Raw genomic sequence first — 25,294 nt, 5'->3', positions numbered from 1 at the left:
TCTGCTTACATTTGCATAAAGAAATACTTAACAATAAACATATAAAAGTGTTTACCTGTAAGAGAATTGTTATGAGTGGATGGGGACAGATGTGAGGAGATTACCTCATGTACACTCTTCATATCATTTTTATTTAAATCATGTAATGTACTACCTATTAAAAAATGAATAGATTTGGGGTGCCTGGGTGACTCAATCGGTTAAGCGTCTGCCTTCAGCTTAGGTCGTGATTCCAGAGTCCCAGGATCAAGCCCCACATCAGGCTCCTTGCTCTGAGGGGAGTCTGCTTCTCCCTCGGACTCTCCCCCATCTCGTGCTCTCTCTCTCTCTCACCCTCTCTCTCTCAAATAAATAAATAAAATCTTTTTAAAAAAAGATTTTCAAACAACTAAATAACATTTATTCAGATATGGTTTTTCCCTGACTAAAGCAGTTCACATGCTTTTCTAAATCATTCGTGATACACCTGGGTGGCTCCAGTCAGTTAAGCATCTGCCTTCAGCGGGGGTCATGAAACTGGGGCCTGGGATGGAGCCCTACATCGGGCTCCTTGCTCAGCCGGGAGCCTGCTTCTCCCTATGCTGCTCCCTCTGCTTGTGCTCTCTCTCTCTCTGACAAATAAATAAATAAAATCTTATAAAAAAATCATTCTGGGGCGCCTGGGTGGCTCAGTTGGTTAAGCGACTGCCTTCGGTTCAGGTCATGATCCTGGAGTCCCGGGATCGAGTCCCACATCGGGCTCCCCCCTCAGCGGGAAGCCTGCTTCTCCCTCTGCCTCTACCTGCCACTCCCCCTGCTTGTGTACGCGTGTGCTCTCGCTTTCTCTCAAATAAATACCTAAAAGCTTTTAAAAAAAATCATTCTTACATAATTAAAGGTTGTATAGTTACTTTAAATCATAAACACAGTCTCAATTACATTTTAAATAAAAATGTTTGATCCCATAAAATAACAAAAGCTTCACGGAAAATTTAATGCTAGCTCTTGTCCCGTCCTGCAGATGGGCTCTGCAGTGGGTTAACTCCTGTCAATGGCAGAGGGGGGCATGGCCCTCTTTCCCCTCTCCGAACTTCTACCATTCCTTACTGGGATTTGATTGCCCTTTCTCTCTGACCCACCGCCCTCCACCAAGAGGCAGAAAGAAATGTTCTTACTTTACTGGTACGACCATAAGATGGTTGTATGCCTTCTTTGCCTGCGGATATTTAAAGCTGACTTTTCTCTTTTGGGGCTCTTCATGGGTTCTTAAGAGATGCACCCTACAAATCATTGTTGGATTCTCAGCTGCCAGTCCCTTGACCTGAAAGGATGCGCTCTATTCCAAGTACCTTATTCATTCCAAAACACTAGGAATTCAATGGGGCTCCTCCTGCTTCTCCTCATTTATGTGGCCTTTGAGTCAGATTATGCAATGACCCCAGACAGGCCCTCTTTCACATATGGTTCATGGGAAACACTCAGGCATCGATGGCCTAACAAACTCTGGAAGAACGCTGATTACAATTTACTAGAGAGTCTCCCCTGCTCCCCTTCTAAGCAGCTCTTCTCTTGATCTCTAGATTTCCCGAAAAGGAGTCAGACATCAGTGAACTGTGACCTGATAAATTCAGAGGACATACATTAGGCTTTCCAAGTGGAAGCCTCTCACTTTTGACTTGAGGTAAGGAGGAAATCACATACCTACTTCTCCACTGGGAAGGGAGCAAGATTCAAAGCCTACCAACAGCTCTCCCCAAAGAAATTCTTTTTACTTTTTTTTTTTTAAGATTTTATTCATTTACTTGACAGAGAGAGAGAGACAGCGAGAGAGGGAACACAAGCAGAGGGAGCAGGAGAGGGAGAAGCAGACTCCTTGCTGAGCAGGGAGCCCGGACACGGGGCTTGATCCCAGGACTCTGGGATCATGACCCAAAATGAAGGCAGACACTTAACGACTGAGCCACCCAGGTGCCCCTCCAAAGAAATTCTTTTAAAAATTCCTCTCCCTTATAGTGAAGAAATTGCAACCTTGGCCAAATTATCAAAATTAGTGTAATCAGGGGCGCCTGGGTGGCTGTCAGTGGAGTGTCTGACTCTTGATCTCAGCTCAGGTCTCGAGCTCATGCTCGTGAGCTCAAGCCCCGAGCTGGGCTCCATGCTGGGTGTGGAGCTTACTTAAAAAAAAAAAAAAAACAATTAGTGTAGCCAATGAGAGACAGACAGATATGAGGCACCTCAAGGTGTGATACTCTGAGAAACATACATCATTTATATAGCATTTTGAGGTCATAAGCTGAATCTTATCATGAGAAAACAGCAAACAAACTAAAAACAAGAACTGTTCCTTTAAAAACATTTTTTTCAGTATTCTTCAAAACTACTATTGTTATAAAAGACAAAGAAAGGCCCCAGAACTGCTGCACATGAAAGACTCAAGAAAACAGCTGAATGCTGTCTGCACACTGCATACAAACGTATGTACACTGCAACCTCTAGTGGAGGGAAGCAAATGCTGTGAAGGATGCCATCCGCTGTTAGCACTTCCTGAAGTCAACAACAGCGCTGTGCTCATGGAACACGATGATCTTTCTCTTAGGAAGTACACAATAAAGTCTCTAGAGACGAAGAGGCGTAATGTATGCAGCTTATTCCTAAATAATTTAGAAAAAACAGAGGAAGAGGGATGAGAAATCTCTAACAAAAAAGCAATTTACAACAAAACGTTAACAATAAGTGAATCTGAAGAAAAGCCAAAAAGGTACTTTTTGTACCACTCTTGCAACTTTTCTGTGACTTTGAAATTATTTCCAAATAAAAAGCTTTTTATTTTAAAAATCTGCCCCCTAAGGGGCACCTGGCTGGCTAGGTTGGTGGAGCATGTGACTCTTGATCTCAAGGTTGTAAGTTTGAGCCCATGTTGGGTGCAAAGATTACTTAAAAATAAATAAATAAATAGATAAATAAATAAATATCTCTTTTTAAATCTCCAAGAACATGACTCATTTATACCCTTGCTAAAGGTAAAGGGACTGAGAGTAATATATCTGATTTTTTAACAAATTACTCTTCTTTTTAATTATTTTAGTATGAAAATAGCACACAAATGGACAAGTGTATATTATGAACACAGTTTGAAAAACAATAACATGAATACCCGTGTACCTAGGATGTAGCTTCTAAAACAGAACACTATCAGTATCTTAGAAGCCCCTATTCCACATGATGCCTTTTCTCAACCACTCCCCCCATTATTCCACCTTAGATAATCACCATCATGACTTTTATAATCCTTCGATCCTTTTCTGCATGTTGTTATCACATATGTATGTAGAACTTAACAATGTAGAATTTAAATGTGCCTCTTTTACATTTTAAACAAATAGAATGTGTTATGGTCTGAATGTTTGTGTCCCCTCAAATTCGTACATTGAAACCTAACCACCAAACTGATGGTATTAGGAGGTGGGCATAGGAGCCACCCTCATGAATGGGATTGGTGCTCATATAAAAGAGGCCCCACAGGAGCGCCTGGGTGGCTCAGATGGGTAAGCGTCTGCCTTCGGCTCAGGTCATGATCCCAGGGTCCTGGGATCGAGTCCCGCATCGGGCCCCCTGCTAGGCGGGGAGCCTGCTTCTCCCTCTTCCTCTGCCTCTCTCTCTCTGACTCTCATGAATAAATAAATAAAACATTAAAATAAAATAAAATAAAATAAAAAATAAAAGAGGCTCCACAGAGCTCCCTGACCTCTTCTGCCATGTGAGGATACACGAAGTATGCAACCTGAAACAGGGCTTTTACCCAACCATAACAGCACCCTGATCTTGGACTTCCAACCTCCAGAATTGTGAGCAATACACTTCTGCTGTTTTTGAGCCACCCAGTCTATGACATTCTGTTACAGTAGCCTGAATGCCCTGAGAATGATATAATGTTTACTTTTCTCTGACTTGCTTTTTTTTTGGTCAATACCACATTTTTTTAAAGATTGTATTTATTTATTTGAGAGAGAGAGAGAGCACGAGCTGGAGGAAGAGTGAGAGAGAATCTGAAGCTGACTCTGCGCTGAGCACAGAGCCCGACTCGAGGCTGGATCCCACGACCCCGAGACCATGACCTCAGCTGAAACCAAGAGTCAGCCGCTCAACCAACTGAGCCACCCAGGTGCCCCTCAATACTACATTTTTGAGATTAATTCATACTAATGAATACAGCTAATGTTCATTAATTTTCATCGCTATAAAATAGGTCAGTGTACAACTATAGTATACTAATCTATTAATCCAGCTACTATCTGATGAACATTCGTGTTGCTCCTATGTTTTTAGGTGCTCCTATTTTCATTACTAAATAATGTTGCTCTCGGCATTTGTGCACTTGTATCTCCTTCTTTTTAAGATTTTATTTATTTATTTCGGAGAGAGAGAGAAAGTATGAGCAAGGCCCAGGTGGGGGGGGGGCGCGGTGGCAAAGGGAGAGGGACAAGCAGACTCCCTGCTGAGCTCAGAGCCTGCCCAGGGGCTCAATGCTGGGTGAGCAGAAGACAGACACTTAACCAACTGAACCACCCAGGTGCCCCTGTGTACTTATATCTTGAAAAACATATTCATAAGCTTTCTCTAGGATACATTCCTAGGAATGGAATTGCTGGTATGCACCAGTGTTCAGCTTTACAGGTGACTAGAACTGTCAGCTACCACTAGATAATGCTAAAATGTTTTCCAAAGTGATTGTAGCAATTTACATTTCCATCAGCTACGGATGAGAGAAATATTTGTTTCATAACCCTTGTCAGCATTTGGTATTATCCAACTTTAAAATTTTTCCATTCTGGTAAATATGAATGGAATCTTACTATGGTTTAATTTGCATTTCTTTTTTTTTTTTTAAAGATTTTATTTATTTATTTGAGAGAGAAAGAGAGAATGAGAGATAGAGAGCACGAGTGGGAAGAGGGTCAGAGGGAGAAGCAGACTCCCTGCCGAGCAGGGAGCCTGATGTGGGACTCGATCCCGGGACTCCAGGATCATGACCTGAGCCGAAGGCAGTTGCTTAACCAACTGAGCCACCCAGGCGCCCCTAATTTGCATTTCCCTCACTACCAATGAGCTTGATCTCTTTGCATATACTTATGGGATGTTTGTCTTTCTCTTCAATGAAATGCCTGCTCATATATTTTGCTTTTTTCTATTGTGTTTTCTTTTTCATATTGATCTGTAAAACTTTTTTATACATTCTGAATAATAATCATTTTTCAATTATATATGTTAGAATTATATTCTCCCAGTTTGTAGTTCATATTCTCACTCTTTTTGATGTCTTTTTTATTTTAATTTTAATTTTAATTTTTTTAAAGATTTTATTTATTTTTCAACAGAGAGAGAGAGAGAGACAGACAGCGAGAGAGGGAACACAAGCAGGGTGAGTGGGAGAGGGAGAAGCAGGCTTCCTGCTGAGCAGGGAGCCCGATGTGGGACTCAATCCCAGGACCCTGGGATCACGACCTGAGCTGAAGGGGGATGCTTAATGACTGAGCCATCCAGGCGCCCTGATGTCTTTTTTTAAGCAGAACTTTTTCTGATCTCATGGTTGCAAGTTCAAGCCCCACACTGAGTGTAGAGATTACTTAAAAATAAAATCTTTAAAAAACAAAACAAAACAAGGAGCACCTGGGTGGCTCAGTCAGTTAAGTGCCAGCTCTTGATTTCAGCTCAGGTCATGTTCTCAGGGTCGTGAGATTAAGCCCCACATCTGGCTCAGTGCTCTGTGGAGAGTCTGCTTGGGATTTTCTCTCTCTCTCTTTCTCTCCCTCTCCCTCAGCCCCTCCCACTCCCTGTGCTTGTTCTCTCTCGAGTGCTCTCTCTCTCTTAAACAAATAAATAAATCTAAAAAAAAAAAAAACAGAACTTTTTCATTTTGATGTAATCCAATTGATTAATCTTTCATTTTTGGTTTGAATTGTTTGTGGTTGAGTCAGTTAAGTGTCTGCCTTCGGCTCCAGTCATGATATCAGGGTCTTGGGATCAAGCCCTGCATCGGGCTCCCTGCTCAGCTTCTCCCTCTCCCTCTGCTGTTCTTCCTGCTCAAGCTCTCTCTCTCTTTATCTCAAATAAATAAATAAAATCTTTTTTAAAAAAGTTTTATAGCTTTGCCTTCATATTTAAATCTTTAATTTACTCAGAATTAGTTTTTGTTTATGGTTTGAGGTAGGGACCAGACTTTTTCTTTTTTTTTTTTTTTTTAGGTTTTATTTATTTATTTGAGAGAGAGAGAGAATGAGGAGGGGGAAGGACAGAGGGAGAAGCAGACTCCCCACTGAGCAGGGAGTCTGACACAGGGCTCAGTGCCAGGACCCTGAGATCATGACCTGAGCTGAAGGCAGCCGATTAACCGACTGAGCCACCCAGGTGCCCCTGACTTTGTTTTTCTTCTAATTGAACCGAACTTGGGCCATTTTTTCAATAACCATCTTTTCTTTCCTTTTTTTTTTTTTAAGATTTTATTTATTCATTTGACAGAGAGAGAGTACAAGCAAGGGGAGTAGCAGAGGGAGAGAGAGAAGCAAGCTCCCCACTGAGCTGGGAGCCCAACATGGGGCTCGATCCCAGGACCCTGGGATCATGGCCTGAGCTAAAGGCAGATGCTTAACTGACTGAGCCACCCAGGCACCCCAGTAACCATCTTTTCTACCCTCTGATTTCCGGTGTCCTTACTGTCCGAATATGGTCATACATGTGGGGGATCTGATTCTCTATTCTGTTATACTGGTCTGTTTCTCTATTCCTTTGTCAGTTCAATATGCTCAATTACTATACGTGTGAATTTTAAGATCTTGTAACAACCTTACTGTTTTTCATTAGAAGAGTCTTGATATTGTTAGAATTTTCTCCTTCATGTCAATTACAGATTCAGCATCTTAAATTCAAAGGAAAACTCTGTTGGGGACATTAGAATTCTAATGACTCTTTAGGCAGAATTAGCATTCTTACAATATTGAATCTTGCCTATTCACATAAAATAGCTTTACATTTATTTAGATCTCTTGAATAAACTCTTTTTGTTACATTTTTCTAAAGCCGGGCGCCTGGGTGGCTCAGTCGTTAAGCGTCTGCCTTCAGCTCAGGTCATGATCCCGGGGTCCTGGGATCGAGTCCCGCATCGGGCTCCCTGCTCCGTGGGAAGTCTGCTTCTCCCTCTCCCACTCCCCCTGCTTGTGTTCCCTCTCTCGCTGTCTCTCTCTCTGTTGAAAAATAAATAAAATCTTTAAAAAAAAAAACAAAACATTTTTCTAAAGCCACTGCAAAAGTTTTTGTAGTGTAATAAATGAAATTTTTAAAGTTTTTTTAAAGTAATCTCTGTACCCAACATGGGGCTCAGACTTACAACCCTGAGATCAAGAGTCACATGTTCCACTGACCGAGCCAGCCAGATAACCCTAATAAATGGAAATTTTAAAATTATATTTCTAACAGATTTTTCACGGTGTTTAAATGTAATTGAGTTTTTAATAGTGCTTGTGTATCCAAAGACCTTGCTAAATATTCTTATTTATCTTAATGGTTCATCTGTTGATTTAAACTTTTCTACATCAACAATCATATCAGCTGTAAAAATGTCAATTTTTTCTTTGCAAAAATTATACTTTCAATTTGAATAGAAATGATGGTTTGGGGCATCTCTGTATTGTTCCTGATGTAAATAAATGTTATTAACATTTCACAATTAAGTACAGTTGACCCTTGAACAACAAGGGTTTGAACTGTGTGGGTCCATTTATATGTGGACTTTTTTGATATAGTACCAGCACTTTATAGTTTATATTTTCTCTTCCTTATGATTTTCTTAATAACATTTTACTTTCTCTAGCTTATTCACTGTAAAGATACGGTATGTAATACATAAAACCTACAAAATATGTGTCAGTCAACTGATTATGTATCGGTAAGGCTTCAGGTCAATAGTAAGCTATCAGTAGTTAAGTTTTTGAGGAGTCAAAAGTTTTATGTAGATTTTCAACTGGGGGGTCAGCAGCCCTAATCCCCATATTGTTCAAGGGTCAATGGTATATTTGCCATGAATTTTTTGGAGGTGGACTTTATCAGGTTATGGGAGTTCATTTATGTTTCTAGCTTGGTTAGAGTGTTCTCATTTTATTTTTCCGCATTTACTAAGATGATCATATGGTTCTTAACCTTTAGTCTCATCTAGTAAATTATATATATATTAACTGCAATAAAAATCAATTTTCAAATGTTAAACTAACTTGCATTTCTGGGGTGAATCCAATTTGGTCATGATGTATTTCATCACTTTTACTCATCAATGGATTTAGTTTGCTTAGATTTACTTAGGATTTATGAAGGAGATAGGCCTATAATTTCTTGCACTATCCTTGTTAGCTTTGGTGTTGCTCTAAATTAATCTCTTTCATAAAGAATAATGAGAATTTCAAAGATAAAGAAAAGGTACTGACAATGACAACAGATAAGACCCCAGGTATTAGAATAATTACTATGACCATCTTCCTATTCCCCCTTTCTTTCTTTAAGATTTTTTTTTAAGATTTTACTTTTTAGGGATGCCTGGGTGGCTTAATCGGTTAAGTGTCTGCCTTCGGCTCAGGTCATGATCCCAGCATCCTGGGATTGAGTCCTGCACTGGGCTCGCTGCTCAGCAGGGAGTCTGCTTCTCCCTCTGCCTGACAATCCCCCTGCTTGTCCTCACTCTTGCTTTCTCTCTCTCTTTCTCTGACAAATAAATAAATAGAATCTTAAAAAAAAAGATTTTACTTTTTAGGTTTTTTTAATAAAGATTTTATTTTTTCTTTAAGTAATCTCTACACCCAACATGGGGCTCAAACCCACAACCCGAAGACCAAGAGTTGCAAGCTCCATAGACTGAGCCAGCCAGGCATCCCTTTAAGATTTTATTTTTAAGTAATCTCTACACCCAATGTGGAGCTTGAACTCACAACCCTGAGATCAGGAGTCACATGCTCTACCAACTGAGCTGACCAGACACCCCAAGATTTTTTTTTAAGTAATCTCTATACCCAATGTGGGGCTCAAACTCACAACCCCAAGATCAAGAGTCACATGCTCTCCCGACTGAGCCAACCAGGCATCCCCTATCCCCCCTCTCTTATTCCCTCTTCCCACTTAATAGAGAATGATATAAAAGAATAATGACATATACTATGTCATCATTTCTTCAATTTTGCATATTTTACAGAAATTGAGCAAATACAGGAAAAAATGTAAAGAATAATCAATGGATTTAGATTCTTATGTTTTAATTCCTATTTTCTAATCAAACTGCTCAACTAAAACACTTGCCTACTCATAAGAAGTAAAAATTAGGGGTGCCTGGGTGGCTTAATCGGTTAAGCGTCTGCCTGCAGCTCAGGTCATGATCTCAGGGTCCTGGGATCGAGCCCCATGGCGGGCTCTCTGCTCAGCGGGGAGCCTGCTTCTCCCTCTCCCTCTGCCTCTGCCGGCCATTCTGCCTGCTTGTGCTCTCTCTCTCTCTCTCTCTTTCTCTCTCTGGTAAATAAATAAATAAATAAATAAACAAACAAACAAAATCCTTAAAAGAAAAGACTCATTAAAAAAAAGAAGTAAAAATTATACTTAGGAAGTAAATCATGTTCTATAATTTTCCACTGAATTCCTTGGGATTATTTCTTAATACCATGTCAGGCTGACAGTTGCTATGTTATTCTAGTTGGAAAGTATGTTGTGAAATAGCATGAAAAATCATTTTAAGAAATACTGATAGGGAAAAAATTAAAATAAAACCACAGACCTAGAGATCTTGCTGCTTCCTCCAAAAATGTAACTATAGCTGCTGGATGCATTCACATGCTCACTCCATGGCGCGGGAGAGAAAAGTCAGACTTGGGTGACTCCCTATTTGTTAAGTGCAAACAAAACTGTTGACTCAGCCCTCAACAGGGAAAGGCAATGTCCTTGTCCCCGGACAAGTTCAAAACCTAAGACAAGCAAATGCCTTACAAGCTCGCCAACAACAACCTGAATGAAAATAAGGCACTTATGTTCTAACCTTTTAAGTACAGGAACCCAAAACAGATGTATAAAAACTTTTCCTCTTACCACCTTATCTTGAAACTGTGGGACATTATATTCTGAGATTGCTATTTTACAAGTTATGGAAGTAACGCTAAATCTCTCAAAGTTAAAAATATACAGTGTAACTGTTTAGGCATTGGTTCTCATACTCGGGATCCTTCCACATGTCACATGGCTACATGATATTCCCAAGTCATGGATTTTGCCATTTGATCTCAGATGCAGCTTGAAGATATTTCAGGGCTCCAGAGCTAGGCAGTTCTCTGAATACACTAAGTATACATATGAAGCAGCTCAAATATACAAGTGCTTCCATCAACAATCACTTCAAAGGTCATTAATAACTTACAGGTGTGAGAGTGGAAATGCCCTCTGCACTCTCCTGCCCCTTCTTGAACTCTGGTTACTCTCTCTGGACCATTTTTGTAACAGTGAATTCTTAACTTGATATTTCTCTTTCTTCATTTTCTCTTCCCTGGTTCTGGGGCTTCTAAGATGACATTATAAAGTCTTCTAGGAAACACAAAAGCAGACAAAAATGCTTCAATGCATTAATTCTGGTGTTTTGTTTTTTTTTCTTCTTCTTCTTTTCTTCCTTATGTTAGTTTAGTAAGAGTAGAGAAAAGCGGGGCACCTGGCTGGCTCAGTTGGTGGAGCATGTGACTCTTGGTCTTGGGGTTGTGGGTTCCGGCCCCATGTTGGGTGTAGAGACTACTTAAAAATAAAATCCTTAAAAAAAGTAGAGAAAAGCAATTTAAATCCTTCTTGAGAAGATACCTATAAAGGAAAAGGAAAGACAGAACAGGTGGGCAGTAAAAATCTGCCTGGTTTGAAACATGGTAAAATTGTGATGGATTCTAACATCTACTTGGTTTCTACCACTGCTGAAGATAGGCTCTAAAACTTTACTAGTGTCTCTGAAATGAACTGTGTGTGAGAAAGAAGCTTAATTCTACATCTAGAATTTCTCAACAGAACTACTGACATTCTGGTCTGAATAATTCTTTGCTAGGGGGGCTTTCCTGTGCATTGCAGGACACACAAAGCATCTTTGGCCTCTACCCACTAGATGCCAGTAGTATGCACCCCCTCTCAGTTGTGACAACCAAAAATGTCTTCAGACATTGCCAAATGTTCCCCGAGGGGCAAAATCACCCCCAGTTGAGAACCACTGTTCTAAATGGAAGTGTCTTTTGATCTTGAGCCTATGAATATGAATCAACCCTACATGATAGCAGGCCAAGTAAGACAGTTAAATATGTGTTTATTCATTGAGTGAAGGGATATTTCCACTCCATAGTGAAGTATCACTCCATAGATTACTTTTAACTACAAAGGAGAAAATGTACTTTTACCATAGGGAGAACTGACAATCACCACCTTAACCTAGTGACCGAATGTAGCAATGATAATAATGGAACAAAATGACATCATGAATTTCACCTGAGTCTAAGCAAACCTCTAGACTTGGGGTACCTGGGTGGCTATGTCAATTAAGTGTCTGACTTCAGCTGGGGCCCTGATCTCAGGGTCCTGGGATCAAGCCCCACATGGAGCAGGGAGTCTGCTTGTTCTTCTCCCTCTGCCCCTCCCCTTGCTTCTGCTCCCTCTCCCCCCACCTCAAATACATAAAATCTTAAAAAAAAAAAAAAGTCTAGGTTTATAGAAAAGAGAAGGGATAGAACAGGTTAAATGACACCATGAGGAAACAATCAAACACAGAATGTGAGACATACTATAAGAAAAAGTAGACTGGGGGTGCCTGGGTGGCTCAGCCGGTTAAGCGTCTGCCTTCGTGGCTCAGGTCTTGATCCCGAGGTCCTGGGATTGAGCCCCGCATCAGGCTCCCTGCTCAGTGGGGAGTCTGCTTCTCCCTCTCCCTATCCCCTCTGCTCATTGTTCTATCTCTGTCTCGCTCTCTCTCTCTCTGTCAAAGAAAAAAATAAAATCTTAAAAAAACAAAAAACAAAAAAAGGAAAAAAAACATTTACTACTAATGTTATAAAAAGAAAACAAAAAGTGAGGGACTTTTTTAGACCAAAAAAGATTAAAGAGATAACAATTTAGAAACTTTGTGTCATTTTTAACCTATAAAACACATTTGTTGAAACAACTGGAGAAATTGGAATATGAACTGGATATTAGATGGTATCTAAGTTGTGATATGGTAGTATATGGGAGAATGTTCTTAATCTTAGCATGCTGGGGTGAAGTTTCATGAGGTCAAATCGCTCATGCAAATATGTTTGATAAGTTTCAAAATGGGGCCTGGATGGCTCACTTGATAGACATGGGACTCTTGATCTCGAGGTCATGAGCTCGAGCCCCATGTTTGGTGTAGAGATTACTTTATCTATCTATCTATTTATTTATTTATTATTATTTTTTAATATTTTATTATTTTTTTAAGGTTTTATTTATTTAGGGGCACCTGGGTGGCTCAGTTGGTTAAGCGACTGCCTTCGGCTCGGGTCATGATCCTGGAGTCCCGGAATCGAGTCCCGCATCGGGCTCCCTGCTCAGCAGGGAGTCTGCTTCTCCCTCTGACCCTCTTCCCTCTCGTGCTCTCTATCTCTCATTCTGTCTCAAATAAATAAATAAAATCTTTAAAAAAAAGATTTTACTTATTTATTTGATGGAGAGAGATAGCGAGAGTAGGAACACAAGCAGGGGGAGTGGGAGAGGGAGAAGCAGGCTTCCCGCGGAGCAGGGAGCCCGATGTGGGGCTTGATCCCAGGGCCCTGGAACCGTGACCTGAGCGGAAGGCAGACGCTCGACGACCGAGCCACCCAGGCGCCCTAAAGATTTTATTTATTTATTTGACAGAGAGAGACACAGCGAGAGAGGGAACACAAGCAGGGGAAGCAGGAGAGGGAGAAGCAGGCTTCCCGCGGAGCAGGGAGCCTGATGCGGGGCTCCATCCCAGGACCTGGGATCATGACCCGAGCCGAAGGCAGACGCTCAACGACTGAGCCACCCAGGCGCCCCTAGAGATTACTTTATTATTTTTTTTAAAGATTTTATTTATTTGACAGAGAGAGAGAGAGAGAACAAGTAGGCAGAGAGGCAGACAGAGGGAGAGGGAGAAGCAGGCTCCCTGCTGAGCAGGGAGCCCGATGCGGGACTCGATCCCAGGACCCTGGGATCATGACCTGAGCCGAAGGCAACCGCTTAACCGGCTGAGCCACCCAGGCGCCCTAGAGATTACTTTAAAAAAAGTTTCAAAATAAAAAATTAGGGAAAAACAAAAGATAAAGGTGTTTAATTGAAAGGATCACTACTATTTATATTGTCACCGATAATAAGTATTTACTGAGTTTATACTCAATGCACTATGATGGATTCAAAGCTATATAATCTTTGGCCATGAAGGGATAAACATTAATATTCTCTTGGAGTCTCCAGAAGGAATGCAACCCTCTAGACCCATCCAGAACTATAATAAATTTGTGTTGGGCAAGCCACTAAGTTTGTGGTAATGTGTTACAGCAGCAATAGGAAACATGAGTAAATCAAATGTAAGCTTTCTATATATTGCCAAATTTCCCTCCACAAAGTTTGTACCTTTTTGTACTTGGCCAGCAATGTGCCTATTTTCCCACCATCTCTCCAACAAAGTGTGTTATCAAACTTCTGAATTTTTGCCCATATTATAGGTGAGAAATTCTTTATCTCAGTATGGTTTTAATTCATGTGTGAGACTGAACATCTTCTCACAAAGATTTCTTTTTCTGAACTATCTGTTAAAATATTTTCTACATTTTTCTACTGGGTTGTTGCTCTGGTCTTGATTTATTTCTAAATGCTCTTTATATTTTAGGGATCTTATCCCTTTGTAATATGAATTGCTAATATTTTTCCCACTTAGTCATTGGTCTTTCACATTGTTTGTGGTATTTATTGCTATACATAAGTTTTTATTATTTGTATTTATTTTTAATTGATGTTTAAAGTTGTCTTTGTATATGTTTTGGGTTTTTTTTTAAAGACTTTATTTATTTATTTGAGAGAGAGAGAGAGAGAGCATGAGCAGAGGGAGGAGCAGAGGGAGATAATCTCTAGCAGACTCTGCACTGAGCATGGAGCATGACATGCAGCTCAATCCCATGACCCTGAGATTATGACCTGAGCAGAAACCAAGAGTTGACACTTAACTGGCTGCACCATCCAGGTGCCCCTATATGTTTTTCATAGTCAAAAGATTTTATCATGTCCTGTTTTAGTATATTAATTCAGTAAAATTTCTCCCTAATCTCAAGGCCCAAGAGTAGTTGACTTGCTTTCCTTTCTTATTTCTGCACTGATATGCAAATGTAGGAAAATTCAAATGTGAGAAATACACAGAAGATGGCAAAAGAAAAAAAACTTCAAATAATCTAACAACTTTTAGCAATGCAATTACTGCTTTATTTAAACTCATTAAAATAAAAAGAACTAAAAATCCGTAAATTTGGGACGCTGGGTGGCTCAGTTGGTTAAGCATCTGCCTTTGGCTCAGGTCATGATCCCAGGGTCCTAGGACTGAGTCCTACATCAGGCTCCTTGTTCAGCAAGGAGCCTGCTTCGCCCCCTGCCTGCCACTCCCTCAGTGAGCACTCTCTCCCTCCCCCGACAAATAAATAAGTAAAATCTTAAAAAAAATAAAAATCCATAAATTTCCTAAGAGAATTATAAAGTTTTACTACGAGAGTACGTGGATCTTTTTTTTAAAGATTTATTTATTTGAGAGAGAGCACACAGGTGTGTACACACACACACACACACACACACACACACACACACACACACACACACACACGAAGGGAGGGGGAGGGGCAGGAGAGGGGTAGAGAGAATCCCAAGCATGAGCGTGGAGGCCTGCGCAAGGCTCAATTCCATGACCCATGAGATGACCTGAGCAGAAACCACCAGTCAGACGCCAATAGATTAAGCCACGCAGGCACTCCTATAAGAGAATGTTTTTTACCTAAATGCATTCTTTTTTTTTTTTTTTAAAGATTTATTTATTTGAGAGAGCGAGAATGGGAGAGAGAGTACATGAGAGGGGAGAGGGTCAGAGGGAGAAGCAGGCTCCTCGCCGAGCAGGGAGCCCGATGCGGGACTCGACCCCGGGACTCCAGGATCATGACCTGAGCCGAAGGCAGTCACCCAACCAACTGAGCCACCCAGGCGCCCCCAAATGCATTCTTTTGAATTCTATTTTTTTTTAAAGATTTTATTTATTTATTCATGAGAGACAGAGGGAGAGAGAGAGAGGGGGAGAGAGAGAGAGAGAGAAGCAGAGGGAGAAGCAGGCTCCCAAGGAGCAGGGAGCCCGATGTGGGACTCAATCCCAGGACCCTGGGATCATGACCTGAGCCGAAGGCAGACGCTTAACCATCTGAGCCACCCAGGCGCCCTTGAATTCTATTTTTGAGAAACCCATTTGTGTATCTATAGGAAGACATTCTCCTAGCAGCATTATTTACAATAATGAATGATGGGGCGCCTGGGTGGCTCCGTTGATTAAGCGACTGCCTTCGGCTCAGGTCATGATCCTGGAGTCCCAGGATCGAGTCCCGCATCGGCCTCCCTGCTCGGCAGAGAGTCTGCTTCTCCCTCTGACCTTCCCCCTTCTCATGCTCTCTCTCTCTCTCTCATTCTCTCTCTCAAATAAATAAATAAAATCTTAAAAAAAAAAGATTTAACAATAGTGAATGATGGAAGTGGCCCAGGTGTCCATCGATAGATGAATGGATAAAGAAGATGTGGTATACATATACAATGGAATATTATTCAGCCACAAAATAGAATGAAATCTTGCCATCTGCAATGACATGGTTGGAGCTAAAGAGTATAATGCTAAGTAAAATAAATCAGTCTGAGAGAGACAAATGCCGTATGATTTCACTCATATGCGAAATTTAAAAAACAAAACAAATGAGCACAGGAAAAAAGAGAGAGAGAGACAAGTCAAGAAACAGACTCTTAACTACTGAGAACACACTGATGGTTACCAGAGGGGAGGTGGGTGGGGGAATGGATGAAATAGGTGACGGGGATTAAGGAGTGCACTTGTCCTGATGAGCACTGGACAATGTATGGAATTGGTGAATCACTATACTGTACACCTGAAACTAATATAACACTGTATGTTAACTATACTAGAATTAAAAGAAAAAAAGACATTCTTTCTCTTAATTAAAATGAACTAAGACGGGGCGCCTGGGTGGCTCAGTCAGTTAAGCGTCTGCCTTCGGCTCAGGTCATGATCCCAGGGTTCTCAGCAGGGAACCTGTTTCTCCCTCTCCCTCTGCCAACTCCCCCTCCTTATGTGTGCTCTCTCTCTCAAATAAATAAATAAATAAATAAAAGCTTAAAAAAATGAACCAAGACCACTTCGGGATCACAATAAGGAAACATTTAACAGGGGCACATGGCTGGCTCAGTCGGGAGAGCATGTGACTCTTGATCTTGGGGGGTGTAAGTTCCAGCCCCAAGCAATGGGTGTAGAGATTACTCAAAAATAAAATCTTTAAGGAAAAAAAACATTTAACTTAGTTACTACTAATTAGGATAGAAATTTAAGCAACTCAAAAAATGGAAGTTGTATAACCTAGAAAACTTTCCTAAAATGGGTTATCACAAAAACTATTTTAAGTTAGTTTATAATTTAAACACTGATGGTAGTGGGAAAATATTGTGCTTATGGAATTTTTAAAAAATATTTTATTTATTTATTTGACAGAGAGAGAACAAGCGGGGCCAGAGGCAGACTTCGGCTAAGTCGGGAGCCTGACTCGGAGCTCAATCCCAGGACCCCGAGATCATTACATGAGGTGAAGTCAGACACTTAACTGACTGAACCACCCAGGTGCCCCTGTGTTTACTTTTTATAATATGTTGCTTTTGAGTTTAACTTTTCCAAAAAATATTTATATATAAGTGTTGGGATTTTTAAAGTTTTTTAAAAAATGCTATTTGGTCATAAAGTGATATACCTATGTATGGGTATACCAACAAAAAGTCTCTTTTTGTTGTTCTTGGGGGTAAGCCTACATTAGACTTTGCATTGGGGCCTATTTTTACTACTTCGAGTCTACTGAGTATTGGCCACTGGGCACTGAGACCAGAAACGGAGGCCACGATCCAGATCACAATAAGCTGCAGTGAGCATCTCATCCACTCCAGTGACACCAACAGCCATCTTCCCCTTCTTCCACAATAACAGCTAGAGCCAGACATATGTCTGCTGAGCTAAGCTACATTTCCCAGCCTCCCTTGCAACTTGGTGACTCAGTTGCCAATAATGGAATGTGCCTGGAAATAATGTGTGCTGCTTCTGGTTATAAGCCTACAGATATTAGGCACACACTGTTCAGTCACTGTCTCTTCACCTTCCTTCACGTTGTCATGCTAAATGTTAAAAACTACAGCACCTTGCAAGCTACATGTTGAGGATAACAAAGCTGTGTAACTAGTCTGGATCTCCAGGATGGCTTCACCAAGCAAAGTCCATCTACCTACCCTGAACTATTATGTGAAAGAGAGTTAAATCACTAATTGGCTGCTGTATTTGAGCATCTGTTTTTTTTTTTTTTTTTTACAGAAACTTAACCAAATATGCCAAATATGTTTAAGAATAATTTATTAGGGGCGCCTGGGTGGCTCAGTCGTTAAGCATCTGCCTCTGGCTCAGGTCATGATCCCAAGGTCCTGGGATCAAGCCCCGCATCGGGCTCCCTGCTTGGCGGGGAGTCTGCTTCTCCTCCCTCTCTGTGCTCTCTATCCCTATCTCTGTCTCTCCCTCAAGTAAATAAATAAAATCTCTAAAAAATTATTTTAAAAAAGAATAATTTATTAGATGGGGCACTTGGGTGGTGCAGATGGTTAAGCGTCTGACTCTTGGTTTCAGCTCCTGCCATGATCTCACAGTCGTGAGATCAAGCCCCAAATCGGGCTCTGCCCTCAGCGCAGAGTTGGCTTGAGATTCTCTCTTCCTTTCCCTCTGCCCCTCCCACTCATGCTCTCACTCTCTCTCTGAAATAAATAAAAATCTTAAAAAAAAAAAGAATTTCTGGGGCACCTGGGTGGCTCAGTTGGTTGGGCGACTGCCTTCGGCTCAGGTCATGATCCTGGAGTCCTGGGATCGAGTCCCGCATCGGGCTCCCTGCTCAGTAGGGAGTCTGCTTCTCCCTCTGACCCTCCCCCCGCTCATGTGCTCTCTCTCTCTCTCTCTCTCTCTCATTCTCGCTCTCTCAAATAAATAAATAAAATCTTTTAAAAAAATAAATAAATAAATAAATAAATAAAATCTTAAAAAAAAAAGAATTTCTTAGATAACACACAAATAGTTATTTTAGGATGACTGCTCTATGTGCCTAGTATAAGAAATCCCTCTTGAGATCATAAAGATATTCTGTATTTTCTTTCTAAAAATGTTTAAGTTTTGCTTTTGAAATTAAGGTTTTAATACTGGAATGTGGTTTGTATATAGTTGGGGTAAAGATTTATTTTTTTTTAAGATTTTATTTATTTGAGAGAGACAGACAGAGACAGTGAGAGAGAGCCCAAGCTAGGAGGAGAGGGAGAAGCAGGCTCCCCACTGAGCAGGGAACCTGATGCGGGGCTCCATCCCAGGACCCTGGGACCATGACCTGAGCCGAAGGCAGACACTTAACCAACTGAGCCACCCAGGTGCCCCTGGGGTAAGGATTTATAGTTTTTATATGGAGTTAGCTGATTGTTTCAGCACTCTTTATTGAATATACCATCCCACTGATTCATAATATCACCTGTGTCACATACCAAATTACTATAAGTACATGACTGTCCTCTGTTCCATTGTTTATTAGCTTGTGCCAATGTCACAACAGTATAATTACTAAAATTTCACATCAGATCTTTATATTTGGCAGAACAAATCACTCATTTTTCAAAATCATCTTGGAAATTCTTGACATTTTCCTCTTCCATTTAAATTTTAACATCCACCTATCAAATTACACACACATACACAAGTATTGGGACTTATGGTGCAACTGCAAGGAATGCATGAGTTACCACAGGGACAAATTACATCTTTATAAAATCAAGTCTTCCCACTCATGAGCATGTTATGTTTATACATTATGTATTTAAATAAATTCTTATAATTTTCTCCATAAAGATCCTCAACATCTTTTGTTAGATATATTCCAAGGTCCCTTATAGCTTTTTCACTATTTCATGTGGTATTTCTTTTTTTTTTTTTATTTTTTAAAGTAATCTCTAGGGGCGCCATGGTGGAACAGTAGCTTAAATGTCTGACTCGTGGTTTTGGTTCAGGTCGTGATCTCAGGGTTGTGAGTTCAAGTCCCATGTCAAGCTCTGTGCTGAGCAGAGTCACCTTCAGATTCTCTCTTCCTCTCCTTCTGCCCCTCCTGCTCTCTCTCTCTCTCTCTCTCATGAATGAATGAATCTTTTAAAAATAAAGAAACAAATCTCTATACCCAATGTGGGGCTCAAATTTACAATCTCAAGATCAAGAGTTGCATGCTTTACCAACTGAACCAGCCAGGTGCCCTGTCATATAGTATTTTTTAAACTGGATTTTCAACTTGTTTGTTGTTGGCACATAGGAATATTGTTGGTCTTCTGCATACTGATCCTGTAGCCTATAATTTTGCTGAATTCTCTTATTAATTTTAATGGTTTGGTTTTCTTAGATTTTCTACATAGGCAATAAGGATGACAAATAACAACTTAGGGGTGTCTGAGTGGCTCAGTCAGTTAAGCATGTGTCTTAAACTCAGGTCATAATCCCAGGGCCCTAGGAGCAAGCCCGGCATTGGGCTCCCTGCTCAGCTAGAGCCCGCTTCTCCCTCTCCCTCTGCTGCCCCCCTGCTTGTGCTCGCAAGTGCACTCTCTGTCAAATTAATTAATTTTAAAATAATAATAAAAATAAATAAAAGCATTATGGGAAATAAACAAATAAATAAATAGATAGAAGCATCATGGGCCTGGTATGTTTTACTATGGAAAATTTAATTTTCTTATAAAGATTTTATTTATTTTCTTGATAGAGAGAGAGAGGGGGAGAGAAAGCAGGAGCAGGAGCGGGGGCAGAGGGAGAAGCAGGCTCCCTGCTTAGCGGGGAGCCCAATGAGGGGCGGGATCCCAGGACCCTGGCATCCCAGACCCTGGCAACCTGAGCCAAAGGCAGCCACTTAACCGACTGTGGAAAATTTTAAAACAAATAATTCCATTTGTTTAATGGATGTATGTTCACCCAGGTTGTCAATTTCCTCTTAAAGCAATGCATCAAGTAAAGAATACGTTAGGCTGGAAATAACAGAAAAACTGACTCCGTTTAAAAAAAAAAAAAGAGCTTACTTTTTTCCCTCACATAACAAGGCTAGATTAAGACTGTCCAGAGAAGACATAGCTCCTTAATGATGCTGTCAGGAAAGTAGGCTCTAACTTTCCATTCCACTACCTTTAGCTTACAGGTCTTCATCTCATGCTTGGTACACTTTGGACTCAGAATAGCTGCTTATATTTCCAGTTCTCAGTTTTTTTAGGTAAGAAAGAAACTGAAGCAGAAAGAGGTAACACCCATATCAGGAAATCAAAAGCTTTCATTCTCATTGTCCAAAACTGTGTCACATGGCTTATCTAGCCACAAAGGAATTTAGGGAAGTATTTGTATTTGGGCACATTACTCCAAACAAAATCAGAGCTAGGTTAATAAAGGAGAAAGAGGGCTGGGTTTTGAATTGTCATTTGGCAGTATTTGCTGTCCTCACTTTGGATAAGTTATATTATCCTAAGAAATTGTCCGTACTACCTAAGTTCCTAAATTCTCTTATCATTTTCAAAAAAATCTCTGCTATATCTATAGTTTGTCTCCTTTAAAAATTCCTAGCATCGTACATTTGTGCCTTTTAAAATTAATTTTTTAATTAATTTTTTAATTAATTTATTTTAGAAAGAGAGCACGAGAGAAGGGGCAGAGAGGGAGAGAGAATCCCAACAAGACCCCAGGCCAAGCGTGGAGCCCAACACAGAGCTTGATCCCAGGACCCCAAGATCACAGCCTGAGCTGAAACCAAGAGTTGGATGTACAACTGACTGTCCACCCAGGTGCCCCAATGTTTTTAAATTAATTAAAATGTTGGGCACCTGGGTGGCTCAGTTGGTTGGGCGGCTGCCTTCAGCTCGGGTCATGATCCTGGAGTCCCGGGATCGAGTCCCACATCGGGCTCCCTGCTCGGCGGGGGGTCTGCTTCTCCCTCTGACCCTCTTCCCTCTCATGCTCTCTGTTTCTCATTCTCTCTCTCAAATAAATAAATAAAATCTTTTTAAAAAATTAATTAATTAATTTAAATGCTGTATATTTCACCGGGGCGCCTGGGCAGCGCAGTTGGCTCAGTGTCTGACTTCAGCTCAGGTAATGATCTCAGGGTCCTGGGATCAAGCCCTGCATCGGGCCCCTGCTGGGGGTGGGGGCCAGGTTTGTCTCTCTCCCTCTGCCCCTCACCCTGGCTCGAGCTCTCTCTCTCTCTCTCACAAATAAATACAATTTTAACAAAAAAAGTTTGTGTACTTCATTAATCTTTTCAGAGAACGAACTTTCATTTTCTTGAGCCTCCCAGTTGCTTCTTTGATTTCTAGTGCATTCATTTCTGTATTCATTATTATTACTTACTTCCCTCTTCATATCTGTGTTAGATTTTTTCTCTACCTTTTTTATGTTATTACAAATGGTGTTTTTAAAATTTCCTTTCCCATTTGCGTCTTTCTAGCATACAAGTGATTTTTTGTATTTTGACCTCGTATCTAGTTAATCTTGCTAAATGCACTTATTGCTTTTGATAGTTTGTAGATTCATTTAGATCTTCTATCAGCACAGCTGTGTCCTCTGCAAATAAATTTTATTCCTTCTTTACCAATCCTTATGCCTTTTCTTTCTTTTTTCTTGACTTATTGCAAGTGGCTACAAGGCTAGGCCCTCCAGTACAATGTTGAATAGAAATGGTGAGAGCTAACATCCTTATCTTATTCCCAATCTGAGGGGAAAAAGTATTCAGTTTTTTCCTTTGAGTATTATGTGAGCTGAGAGTTTTGTAGATGCTCTATCTGGCTTGAGGAAGAAGCCTTCTGTTTTTAGTTTGCTAAGAGTTTCTATCATGAACTGCTATATTGGATTCTCTCAGTTTGGGTAAGTTGTGTTGACCGTCATGTTGTAAACACCCTGAACTAGTGATCATCATATTATTTTATATATGCAATAACTGTTCGATTTCCCACATGTCAATGAACAGCTTCTTTGTGCATCATTTCCTCTTGTAGCCCACTCTGTCCTTCTGGAATCAACAAACTCTTTCCTCCTGTACCTCCTAAAACTTCCTACAGTCATTATCAAAGGCAAGTGGTAATTTCCCACTTTTTCGGTCTGAAGACATATTTATTTAGCCCTCACTTTTAAATAACAGCTAGCTGGGTATGGCATTCTGGGTTACAGTTATTTTCTCTCTGCTCCTTTCGAAATAGTAGTCCTTTGTCTTCAGACGTTTCTTGTTGATGTTGGGAAGTATACGGCAAGCCTAAATGTTGTTCCTTTTACAGTTTCTGATGTTATTTTATCCATCTTTGAACATTTTGAAGAATGTATGAACATTTCTTTTAAGGTACTCATTATGCTTTATATTATTTAGTCATTCCCCATACTCTAATATTATTTACTTTGTATTATTTAATCATTTTACATAACTGCCTTAACTCCACCATTAGAGAACAAGCTACCTGATACCGTAGTAAATAATGTACATCTTCTCCTATAAAGAGGCACAGTGTTCTCTTACGGAATGGGGAGTAGCACACAAAGAAAAAGATCAAAATGTCCTATCTGAGTTTAGCAACAGAGGCTTGGCTCAAAGAGTGCCTGGATATCAATTTGTTGACAATTGGCTAATGTTTAAGAACAAATAACAAATGAGTAAATTATCTATGCATTGACTATTCTGTTCACTATTTATTGTTTGGCTTTCAACAGATGGTTGGCATTCTTATTAGGGACTGTTTAAACATCAAAAAGGTATTTGTTAACCTCAGCAGTCTTCATCTGCCAACCTGGGAATTTACCAGCATATATACAGATCTGATTCTGAGTGAATTTATTGGGAAGGGGAGTAGCCCCAACTCTTCCCCAAGTATACAGTCTAAGCTGTTTCCATCTCTGAGGTTCACACATGTCCGAGCAATTCTGAAAGAATAGTAAGACAACCACCTGAAATCTATTTACACGAGAGACTGAGAAACCTCCGGGGAGTAAACTTATTATCTTAAGCAAAGAGAAGATTAGGTAGCTTGATCTTGAAACAAAGTCTTGGTGCTTAGAGGAGATGAGTAATTTTGAATGTTCCTGAGACTAGGCATTATTCCTTGCTCAGACCACCTTAGATTCAAAGTTAGGTTCTAAGGAGAGAGAGGACTGTAAATAACAAAAATGGCTCTTTATATTAAAACCATTGACAGAGTATTTTGGAACCCCCTGACAACAAATATCATGGACAATCAACAATGAACACTGCAGAGCTCTGGCATCTGCATTACCATTACATCCATCACCAGCTATATCCAGAAGCAGCAGCAACAATGTACGCAGAAGAGATGCCTGACATGCGTTTAGACATTTTAAAACGGCTAGAAATAGAATGCCCACAGAAATCTTCCCCAGAATGATGATCAACATGAAAAATGTCATCCAAGGAACTGAAGTATGGCGGTAACCCTAAAGTTCAATCCAATTTTAAAACAACATATGTCATTTTACCGCAAAGTAACACTCTGTACTTAGTCTTCCCAGAGGATCTCAAATTGTGTTAGGGCCACATCTTTTTTCAGCTTTTCTAGGGAAGAGAAAGAAGACAAAAACTTAAAACGATTTGCTAACCCAGATCTCAAATTAAAGCCCAGACCTCATTTCTCCTACTGTCTTCCCCCCCCCCCCAGAAGCAGCACTAACCTCCATTCTAACAAGGGGGTGCCGGGTGTGATAGCAATGTCACAGTAGCGGACACTTGGAGGGAGAGGGAGCTGAGAGGAAAAGACAGGAAGGTGACTCCCAAATACTGGTTAGGTATTACCTCTCTATTTTACAGACTCTGCAGAGCACCTGAACGTCTTTCATGGACTGGACAAAGGCACTGCTAGATAGGGAAGCCTACAGACTCAAAGCGAGCGAGCTAAGAAAAGGGATGGGCTCCATGAGGTGCCACATAATCCCCCAGTAGTTTCCTTACTACAATTCCACAGCCAAAAATAACCCCATAGTGAAAGGTAGCCATGCCAAGTACTTCAGGTATCACTTAAATTTCCTCCTCTTCTTTATGAATTTGTATTATTTATGAGACACTTGACACATGTTTAAACACTTACATAGCTCCTCAGTTTCAGGAAACATGGCTTGTTCAGCTGAGGAGAAAAAAGCATGTAATGAGGGAGTTAACAAGGGCTGATATTTTTTTACAACATTCTTTAAAAACTGAAAAACCTCTTTAAACACCGGGAACAGCTTAAATAATTCACTCTAGGCCTGCGGGGCCCATGTGGACGTTTCCCTCTCGGTTCCCTTTCTGGCCACGGCCACGTTCTTCCGGGTTTCATCCGGGAAGGTGGGCCTGACGGGCTGCCACCTGCGGCCTCGAGGCCACACTGCCACCCGTCCTTCGCCTTGGGGGAAGAGGACGCGTGGCCCGAGGCGCGCGCGAGGCCCCAACGCCGGAAGCGGCCCGGGGCCCTTTGACTCCCGGGCGCGCAGGACGCCGGGAGCGGGCGGAAGTACTGCACCCAGGCCTGTCGCGGCCTGTCGCGGCCTATACCGGCCGGCCGGAAAGAAACAGCTTTAAGGCCGCTGCCTGGATCAGGGTAGCGGCCGTGAAAAGCAAACGATGCCCGAGGCGCTCTGTCGCCGGCCTTATTCCAGGGACTTGTATGACCGCTGGACGGGATCCAGTAGGCCACTGCCCTTGGCCCACCCCGCCCCCTCCGTTAGCGGCGGACAAGGGCGTCCTACGGGGAAGAACCCGCGTTGAGGCCCTGGGGGCGGCCTGTAGGCCAGCTTTGCGGACTCCGGGCCCTCGTGCCGGTTGTTTTGCGGGAGGGAGGTCGACGGAAGCTGCGTTCTCAAATCCCTCGCACTCGGGGGGTCCGGGGATGGTGGAGACCAACCTCCGGGCCGGACTGGGAGGAAGGAGTGCGAAATGCG

The 25,294-nt window shown here is 41.2% G+C and overlaps 1 pseudogene; it reads left to right on the top strand.

The window, feature by feature from the left end:
* Positions 1–24,935, top strand: part of LOC114215849 (asparagine synthetase [glutamine-hydrolyzing]-like) — a 47,454-nt pseudogene extending 22,519 nt beyond the window's left edge.
* Positions 24,936–25,294: the final 359 nt, after the last annotated feature.

The sequence above is a fragment of the Eumetopias jubatus genome, unplaced genomic scaffold, assembly GCF_037043125.1.
Source record: "Eumetopias jubatus isolate StellerSeaLion01/CBP00866 unplaced genomic scaffold, mEumJub1_p1.0 scaffold_3, whole genome shotgun sequence".
Classification (NCBI taxonomy): Eukaryota; Metazoa; Chordata; class Mammalia; order Carnivora; family Otariidae; genus Eumetopias; species Eumetopias jubatus.
The sequence above is the reverse complement of the archived record's forward strand: the minus strand, read 5'-3'. Positions and strand labels throughout refer to the sequence as shown.